Source organism: Triticum dicoccoides, chromosome 1B (genome assembly GCF_002162155.2).
Source record: "Triticum dicoccoides isolate Atlit2015 ecotype Zavitan chromosome 1B, WEW_v2.0, whole genome shotgun sequence".
NCBI lineage: Eukaryota > Viridiplantae > Streptophyta > Magnoliopsida > Poales > Poaceae > Triticum > Triticum dicoccoides.
In genome coordinates this window covers 341,573,158-341,582,321 of record NC_041381.1, presented here as the reverse complement: position 1 = coordinate 341,582,321, position 9,164 = coordinate 341,573,158, and positions in this window count along the sequence as shown.

The following is a 9,164-nucleotide window of genomic DNA, read 5'->3' as shown; positions in this document are numbered from 1 at the left end:
TGTGTTTGAATCCTCCAAACCCTTCCCTTTACATTCTTGCAAGTTGCATGCTTTAAATTCCGCTGCTCATATACTCTTTGCATGCTTGCTTGAATTGTGTGAAGATTGCTTGACTTGTCCAAAGATAGCTAAAATCAGCCAAAGTCTAAAATTGGGAAAAGGTTAAGTTTTTAATTGGTCAAGTAGTCTAATCACCCCCCCCCTCTAGACATACTTCAAGGTCCTACAAGTGGTATCAGAGCTTTGGTCTCCATTTGCTTTGATTTCCATAGCTTTTGGTGGTCATAGCCTTGGTTTCACAACCTAGGAGAGTATGGCGTCTAGCGAGGGAAATTATCACCGTAGAGGTCCTTACTTTGATGGCACTAATTTTGCTAGTTGGAAGCATAAGATGAAAATGCGTATTCTCGGGCATAACCCCGCCGTTTGGGCTATTGTGTGTATTGGCTTGCAAGGTGAATTCTTTGATGGGAGAGAACCGAACCGTGAAGCTAGCGCGGATGAATTGAAGATGCTGCAATACAACGGTCAAGCTTGTGATATCCTCTTCAATGGCTTGTGCCCCGAAGAATTCAACGAAATCAGCCGTCTTGAGAATGCAAAGGAAATTTGGGATACTTTGATTGATATGCATGAAGGTACCGACTCCGTCAAGGAATACAAGTTGGATGTGCTCCAAAGTCAGCTTGACAAGTTCAAAATGAAGGATGGTGAAGGTGTCGCTGAAATGTACTCTAGGCTTGCTCTTATCACAAATGAGATTGCCAGCTTAGGAAGTGAAGAGATGACCGACAGATTCATCATCAAGAAGATCCTAAGAGCATTGGATGGAAAATATGATACCGTGTGCACATTGATCCAAATGATGCCAAATTACAAAGATCTCAAGCCAACGGAAGTCATTGGAAGAATTGTTGCTCATGAGATGTCACTCAAGGATAAGGAGGAACTTCACAACAAGTCAAGTGGTGCTTACAAAGCCTCATGTGAAGCCCCCACATCATCAAGTGAGAAACAAACCTTCAATGAAGAATTGAGCTTAATGGTGAAGAAATTCAACAAATTCTACAAGAGTAGAAGCAAAGAAAAAAGCTCTAAGTCAAGGTCCTACAATGACAAAAGATCTTCTAGTCGAGAGCGCAATTGCTACAATTGTGGGAGACCCGGACACTATTCCAATGAGTGTATGGCACCCTACAAAAGAAGAGAAGATTCTCCAAAAAGAAGAAGTAGAAGAGAAGAATCACCATCAAGAGAGAGAAGGAGTAGAGATGATCATTATGAACGAAGACCCTCACGGAGAAGCAAGGATTCGGAAAGGAAGGACAAGTCATCAAAGAGCTACACAAAACGAAGACATCAAGCTCATGTTGGTGAATGGGTATCCGGCTCCGACTCCGACAATCACTCCGAGAGAAGCTATCACTCTGACTCCAAATATACTCAAGATGAAGGTGTTGCCGGTCTAGCACTTGTGTCAACCAACTCCAATGACATATTTGATTCACCAAATGAAGGAATTGGAAGATGCTTCATGGCCAAAGGTCCTAAGGTAACACACCCCGAGTATGTTGATTTTAATAGTGCTGAAGATGACTTGTTAGTGATGATGATTTACTTATTGACAACTCTAGTAATGAATACTATGATGAAACGTCAATTAATCATGCTAATCAAGATCAAACGAATGAAAATGATAAGGAGAAGATTGAGCTTCTAACTAAAGAACTAAACACTCTTAAGTTGGCTCATGAAACTATCTTCGAAGATCATCGAGAAATTTTAAGGGCTCATGAGAAGTTACGCTTTGAAAAGCTCAATCTAGGGGAGCTTAACTCTAAGAATTGAGTCAAAGCAACTCTAATGATGTGAACACATCAATGCATTATGTAAAAGTGGTAACCCCACTTGAGCTCAAACGATGAGTATGACCTATGATCAAATGTTGTCATTTGGCTCCTAAGTCAATATACTCATATATAGATGACTTAGTCATCGCCAATTGTTTGATAGATGCTAGAATTGGTTGTGCATGCATTGCCACATATTTCATTTGCCATTTTATTGTGTGAGCATGTTGGTTGCATATTTTACTCATTCGAGGACATCCACTTGTTGTTTTGATTGATTGGTTTCTTTTTCTTTGGCCAAGTGGATGGACAGGAATGCCAAAGAACCTTCTCTAGCTATCTATGCTTTTCTCGTCTCAAACTCTATTCATGCTACATCACAAAATTTGATCAAGTCAGATTCGAACCACTCTGTGTGAGGAGCACTCGGAGTCCCCGATTCGTCATAGACTTAAACTTCCAAAACTTCTTTGTGCTTTTCGGTCTGACTGATTCTTCCATTTCGGTCACACTGAGATCACTAAGTCGATCTAGGTTTTCAATCTCAGTGCAACCGATTTGAACTTTTCGGTCACACCGAGTTGCTGTAACTGTCAACAGTTATGCATCTCGGTGCCACCGAGTCGTTCCACTCGGTCACACCGACAGTGTCGGGCTATATATTCACACGGGCAAAAATTTGGAAAACTTTCTCCAAACCTCTTCGCCCGCGCATAGCTCGCTCTGCCTTCTAGGTCTCCGGATCGTCGACTTCGTCGCCAGCCGCCTCCTGTCGCTGGTCTCCGCCGCCGTCAACGGATTTCATCTCACCGTTGCCGCCGTAGCGAGTTCATCACCGAACTAGGGTATGAACTCGATCACAGTGCTATCCTCGTCTGATTCTCAGCACATTGTGTTTATTATGATTCTTGCCACGATTGAAACACCTCTATCCAGTCAAAACAATCCTTAGAATAGATGCGATTTGAAAATTTAGGGTTAGGTTTCCGCTGAAACCATCTCGGACCCACCGAGTTGAAAAACTCGGTCACACCGATTCGGCTAACGCCATTGCACCAGTAACTCTCGGTCTGACCGAGAATTGCTAATTGGAGTGACCGATTTTAGAACTTTGTGAAACCCTAGCAGTCTCGGTGCCACCGAACTGTGACTCGGTCTGACCGAGATCACTAGTTTAGGTTCCAAAACTGCTTTGGTATCACCGAGTTTGAGAATCGGTTGATCCGAAATGCTTTCTGTGGAAAACTAAAACTAAGTTTTTGAATCATTCTTTTGCAAAAATCTCTGCATTTTGTGATGCTTATCCACTCTATCTCATCTATAACTATTCACAGGGTGAGCAGTCAGTGTTTGCAGCATGTCAGACCAAAGTGACAGCCAGAACAAGTCAGAAGAGCGGATTCACATAAGTGAGGGCACTAGTCCCTCTAGCACTTCAGATGATGGCAGCAGAAGCACTCCTAGCAATTTGCCTAAAGCAGCCACAAGAGCCAGAAGGAAGAAAACCTCATAATCTGAGGATGAAGACTATGTGGCAGTAGAGGATGAGGCCACTTCCAAGAAGAAGGTGGTCAAGAAAGAATATGGTTCAGCTGCAGCCACTAAGCCAGTAGTGCAGAAGAAGGCACCTGCAAGAAGGATTCCCACTTCCAAACCCAGGAAGGTTGCCACTGGAGAAACCATGAAGTTTACTATTGAGTCAGAAGATGAAGCTGCTGGTCAAGACAAAAAGAAAAAGAGAGTCAGAACCACTACTGCCAAAGTTCTTGGCAATCCCTCTATGAGGAGAGACTCTGAAGAAGAGGAAGAAGAGGTTGCTGCACCAGCACCCAAGGCACAAAAGCTGATGGGTGATGCTATAAGGTCAGGGGCTGCAACATCAAAGCCCAAAGAAGCACCCAAAGCTGCCTCCAAGCCCAAGAATGCACCAAAGAGGAATACCAGGAGTATACCAGCTGCTGAGAAGAACAAGGCCCCAGTGCCTGAAGTTGCTGCTGAGGAAGATGATGAAGGACAAGTCCTGAGGAAGCTCAAACCCAAGATTCCAGACCACAATGATGCTCATCCTATGGCTGAGAACATGAAGATCAGGAGAGACTCAGGGTTGAGGCTATGGAGAGAGTCAGATCCATATGCCACCAGGAGAAGGACTGCTATTGATTACAGGTTCCACACAAAGGAACAGCAGGATTTCTATGAGACAATCTTGTTGGACAAGAAGCCTATAGTGTGTGATATGAGGTGGGTCGACTGGACCTACATGAAGGAGAATGAAGAACATTATCCTGGAGTGTATGATAGCTTCAGTGTGTGTGGAGTTGCAGACTTTGTTGGGCAGAAGCTCACAAACTGGAATGATGAGTTCATTATGCAATTCTACTCCACAGCACATTTCTATCCAGATGGCAGGATAGTTTGGATGTCTGAAGGTACGAGATACCAATCAACTATTGAGGAATGGGCAAATCTGATCAATGCCCCAAAGGAGAGTGAAGATGACTTGGACGTTTATGCCAAGAAAAAGATGGATCACAATTCTTTGTCACATATGTACAAGGAGATCCCAGACAAAGCTCTTGAAACTTTCAAGTTTGGGTCAGTCCATTTTCTTCTGTCAGGGCTGCCAACGATCAACTGGATCCTAAGGCACACTCTTTTGCCCAAGTCAGGTGACCACAACATGATCAGAGGGCATGCAATTAATTTGCTACACATATTTGATGTGCCACAGAAATTCAAGGTCATGAGCCTCATGGTTGAGACTATCAAGAGGACAGCAGCAAACCAAAAGAGAAGTTGTGGATATGCCCCACAAATTCAGGAGTTGATTAACTCAAAGATGGGCACGGGAAAATATCTGTTGGATAAGGAACACTTTGTTCTCTATCCAGACTTTGAGGACAATCAAGTTGTGATGAATGAGCATGAACCATCTTCAGTACAAGCTCAAGAGAAGAAGGAGAAAGCAAAGAAAGAGAAGGCTGCCAAGATGCCAACTCAAGAGGAGGCATCTGAGTACTTTTTGAAGAACAAGCAGGACCAGCTTGGTTACTTGATAGCATCAACTCTGAGGATTGAGAAAGGGTTGGCCACCCTAACTCAAAACCAGGAGAGCCTGGAAAGAATCATGGAACAAAAATTCTTTGATTTAGATGTCAAAGTAACTGAGATTCAGTCAGTTGTGGAGCAGCTACAAGATGACATGCAGGAGAGGAAGGGCAGAACAACTACTAATGCATTTTCCAGAGTGGCTCGAGCTCAGAGATCAGCTGCAGAGCCAGTAACAAACACCAGAGTCACTTCATCTGCACCAGCTACAGCTCCAGTGCAACCAGCTCCAGCACCAACTCCTTCAGCTCCATCCACATCAACTGAAGTCTTCGTCCAAGGAGCCATCTCTACACCACCAACTGAAGACCAAGCCTGAGAGACGATATAGTACTATGCATTTTCTAGGAACTTTTTGGTAACTTGTTGCCAAAGGGGGAGAAAAATGTATAGATCATAGGCTTCGAGAGAGAGAGAGTTTGCTTTTGTTCTCTCTTGTCATCTTGGTTGAACTTTGTTTGCTTTTGATTACTTGAGATACTATGCTATTATCTGTGAGACATTGATGATCATGTGTTTGATCATAAGCTACACTTATGCTTGTTAGATAATATTATCTTACTTATCCTTATATGATCATTCACTTTGCTTGGTGATGAGTGCATGTATTCAATCTTTATTATTTTTTAGCGCTCCATCAATATGTATGTGACATGGAAGAGTAGCCCATGAGCCTAATTCCTTGTGCATTTGCAGTCCAAAGCAAATCTTAAACTATGCACAAATTTAGGGGGAGCTCTTTCTTATCACATACTTCTCAAAGCGACGATGTTTTTCAATCTTATTATCATTTGTCGAAGCTTTGATCTATATGTTGTCATCAACTACCAAAAAGGGGAGATTGAAAGTGCAACTATCCCTAGGTGGTTTTGGTAATTCATAACAACATATAGCTCATTGAGCTAATGCTATTCCAAGACTATTATTTTAGGAAAGCTCAATGAATGGCATGACATGGATGATGAAAGTGGATCCCTCAAAATATTAAGGACAAAGGATTGGCTCAAGCTCAAAAGCTCAAGACTCTACATTTTCCATTTTAGTGATCCAAGATCACATTGAGTCTATAGGAAAAGCCAATACTATCAAGGAGGGATGAGGTGTTGCTTAACGAGCCTCTTGCTTCAAGTGCTTAGTGATATGCTCCAAAAACCCTCAACTACTTTCTCACATCCACATATGACCTAAACCCAAAGTCAAAATCGGTCCTACCGATTCTTTCTATCCGGCGCCACCGAGTTCAAATGTCATAGCCACTGCCACAAACCCTAGGCAAATCGGTCTCACCGATAGGGATCTCGGTCTCATCGAGATGGGATTGTAATCTCTCTGTTTCCCTTCGTGATGTTTCGGTCTAACCGAAGTGAGCAATCGATCCCACCGAGATTGCAATGTAAAAACTCTCTGTTTCCCTTTCGTAACATTTCGGTCTCACCGAAAAGAGCGAATCGGTCCCACCGAGTTTACCTGACCAACTCTCTGGTTAGCTAATTACCAAAATCGGTCTCACCGAGTTTGTGTAATCGGTCTCACCGAGATTACGTAATGCCCTAACCCTAACCATATCGGTCTTACCGAGTTGCATGTCGGTCCCACCGAAATCACTAACGGTCACTAGGTTTACTGAATCGGTCCGACCGAGTTTGTTGATTCGGTCCCACTGAGATTGGTAAATTGTGTGTAATGGTTAGATTTTGTGTGGAGGCTATATATACCCCTCCACCTCCTCTTCATTCGTGGAGAGAGCCATCAGAACAAACCTACACTTCCAACTTACCAGTTCTGAGAGAGAACTACCTACTCATGTGTTGAGGCCAAGATATTCCATTCCTACCATATGAATCTTGATCTCTAGCCTTCCCAAGTTGCTTTCCACTCAAATCTTCTTTCCACCAGATCCAAATCCTATGAGAGAGAGTTGAGTGTTGGGGAGACTATCATTTGAAGCACAAGAGCAAGTAGTTCATCATCAACGCACCATTTGTTACTTCTTGGAGAGTGGTGTCTCCTAGATTGGCTAGGTGTCACTTGGGAGCCTCCGACAAGATTGTGGAGTTGAACCAAGGAGTTTGTAAGGGCAAGGAGACCGCCTACTTTGTAAAGATCTACCGCTAGTGAGGCAAGTCCTTCGTGGGCGACAACCATGGTGGGATAGACAAGGTTGCTTCTTCGTGGACCCGTCATGGGTGGAGCCCTCCGTGGACTCGCGCAACCGTTACCCTTCGTGGGTTGAAGTCTCCATCAACGTGGATGTACGATAGCACCACCTATCGGAACCACGACAAAAACATACGTGTCTCCAATTGCGTTTGAATCCTACAAACCCTTCCCTTTACATTCTTGCAAGTTGCATGCTTTAAATTCCGCTGCTCATATACTCTTTGCATGCTTGCTTGAATTGTGTGAAAATTGCTTGACTTGTCCAAAGATAGCTAAAATCTGCCAAAGTCTAAAATTGGGAAAAGGTTAAGTTTTTAATTGGTCAAGTAGTCTAATCACCCCCCTCTAGACATACTTCAAGGTCCTACAGCCATGAATAGGCCAAGAGTTACATAGGGCCTCATATGGGACGAAAGACGTCATGGGCCAGAAGTGAAAACGGGCTGGAATCATATTGGATGGCCCAGATGACGCTACTAGGCCTAATTCGGATAGGGCGTAATGGGCCTTGGGTTAGCGGGCTGTAAATGGGCTATATGCGAACAGGCCGTTAACAGGCTTTCCATGGGCCGGCCCGTCACCTTTTGACCAAGTCAACCGGGCTGGCCTTTTCACAGGAATGGGCCTCTGTTGGGCCATGCCACGTGTCGACGTATCATAGGCGCCTTCTCACCAATGAGTGGATGACATCTGTCCCAACAATGAGCTGACACGTGTTTCCTCCAGCCAATGATGATTTTACACGTGGAAAATCCCCATTGGTCGGGGTTGTTAACAGGTTATCAGATCCAAAACCCGACTCGATAGCTTAACTTGCGTTCCATTACGGTGGATGCCACGTGTCGGTCACCCTTGACGAAAGCACTTCTGTGACGCACGATTTATCGTCATGGAAGTGGACACTTCTGTGATGATAATTTTGGTAATGTCATGGAACACTTCTATGACAGCACAGGTATGACTATCTCGATTCTATCATAAATTTGTCATGGATGTACATGCATGACAAAAAACGCGACCTACGGTGACAAACTCATATCATCACGGAAGTGTATTTTTTTTGTAGTGATGCAACAGGTGCTGGCGACAACGGTACTACCGCTCCTTGGAGCGCTACTACCGCTGGCACCTGCGGTACAACCGCTCCCTTGAGCGGTACTACCTCTAGCCACTGAAAACTAGCACCTTGTTGCCTTCAATGTGCACAGACATGGAAAACGGACATGAGCTCCAATGAAGCGAAGGAAAGGTGGTGCAAAAGAACAGATGTGTACGTGTTGATTCCACCCTAACAGTATAACTTTCCTACGAATCAAATCAACCGAAAACAAACATGGAAGGCAACCATCTTCGATAGATTCCGAGGGGCACCAAATCGTCTTGTGCCTAGACATGAGATATCTGAAATGCTCAATGCACATGATTAGTCCGCAAAAGCATTGTCATCAATCACCAAAACTACTCAGGGAGAAATATGCCCTTACAATCTCCCCCTTTTTGGTGGATTGATAACAATACGGGATTTGCTCATAAGTATATGTAATTAACCAATGCAAACCCAAAGTCCATAAAATATAGACACGCTCCCCCAAGATGTGTGCATTCTTTAGATATGCTTGATATGTCTCCAACGTATCTATAATTTATGAAGCATTCATGCTATTTTATTATCTGTTTTGAATGATTACGGGCTTTATTATACACTTCTATATTAATTTTGGGACTAACCTATTAACCGGAGGCCCAACCCATATTGCTGTTTTCTTGCCTGTTTCAGTATTTCGAAGAAAAGGAATATCAAACGGAGTCCAAGCGGAATGAAACCTTTGGAAAAGTTATTTTTGGAACAGAACCAATCCTAGGAACTTGGAGTGCAAGCCAGGGGATCATCGAGGAGGCCACAAGACAGGGGGTGCGCCCACCCCCCCCCCCTCCCGGGCGCGCCCTACCCTCTCGTGGGCCCCTCGAGGCTCCCCCGACCGAATTCTTTCGCCTATATAAGTCCACATACCCTAAAACCATCGAAAACAAAGATAGATCGGGAGT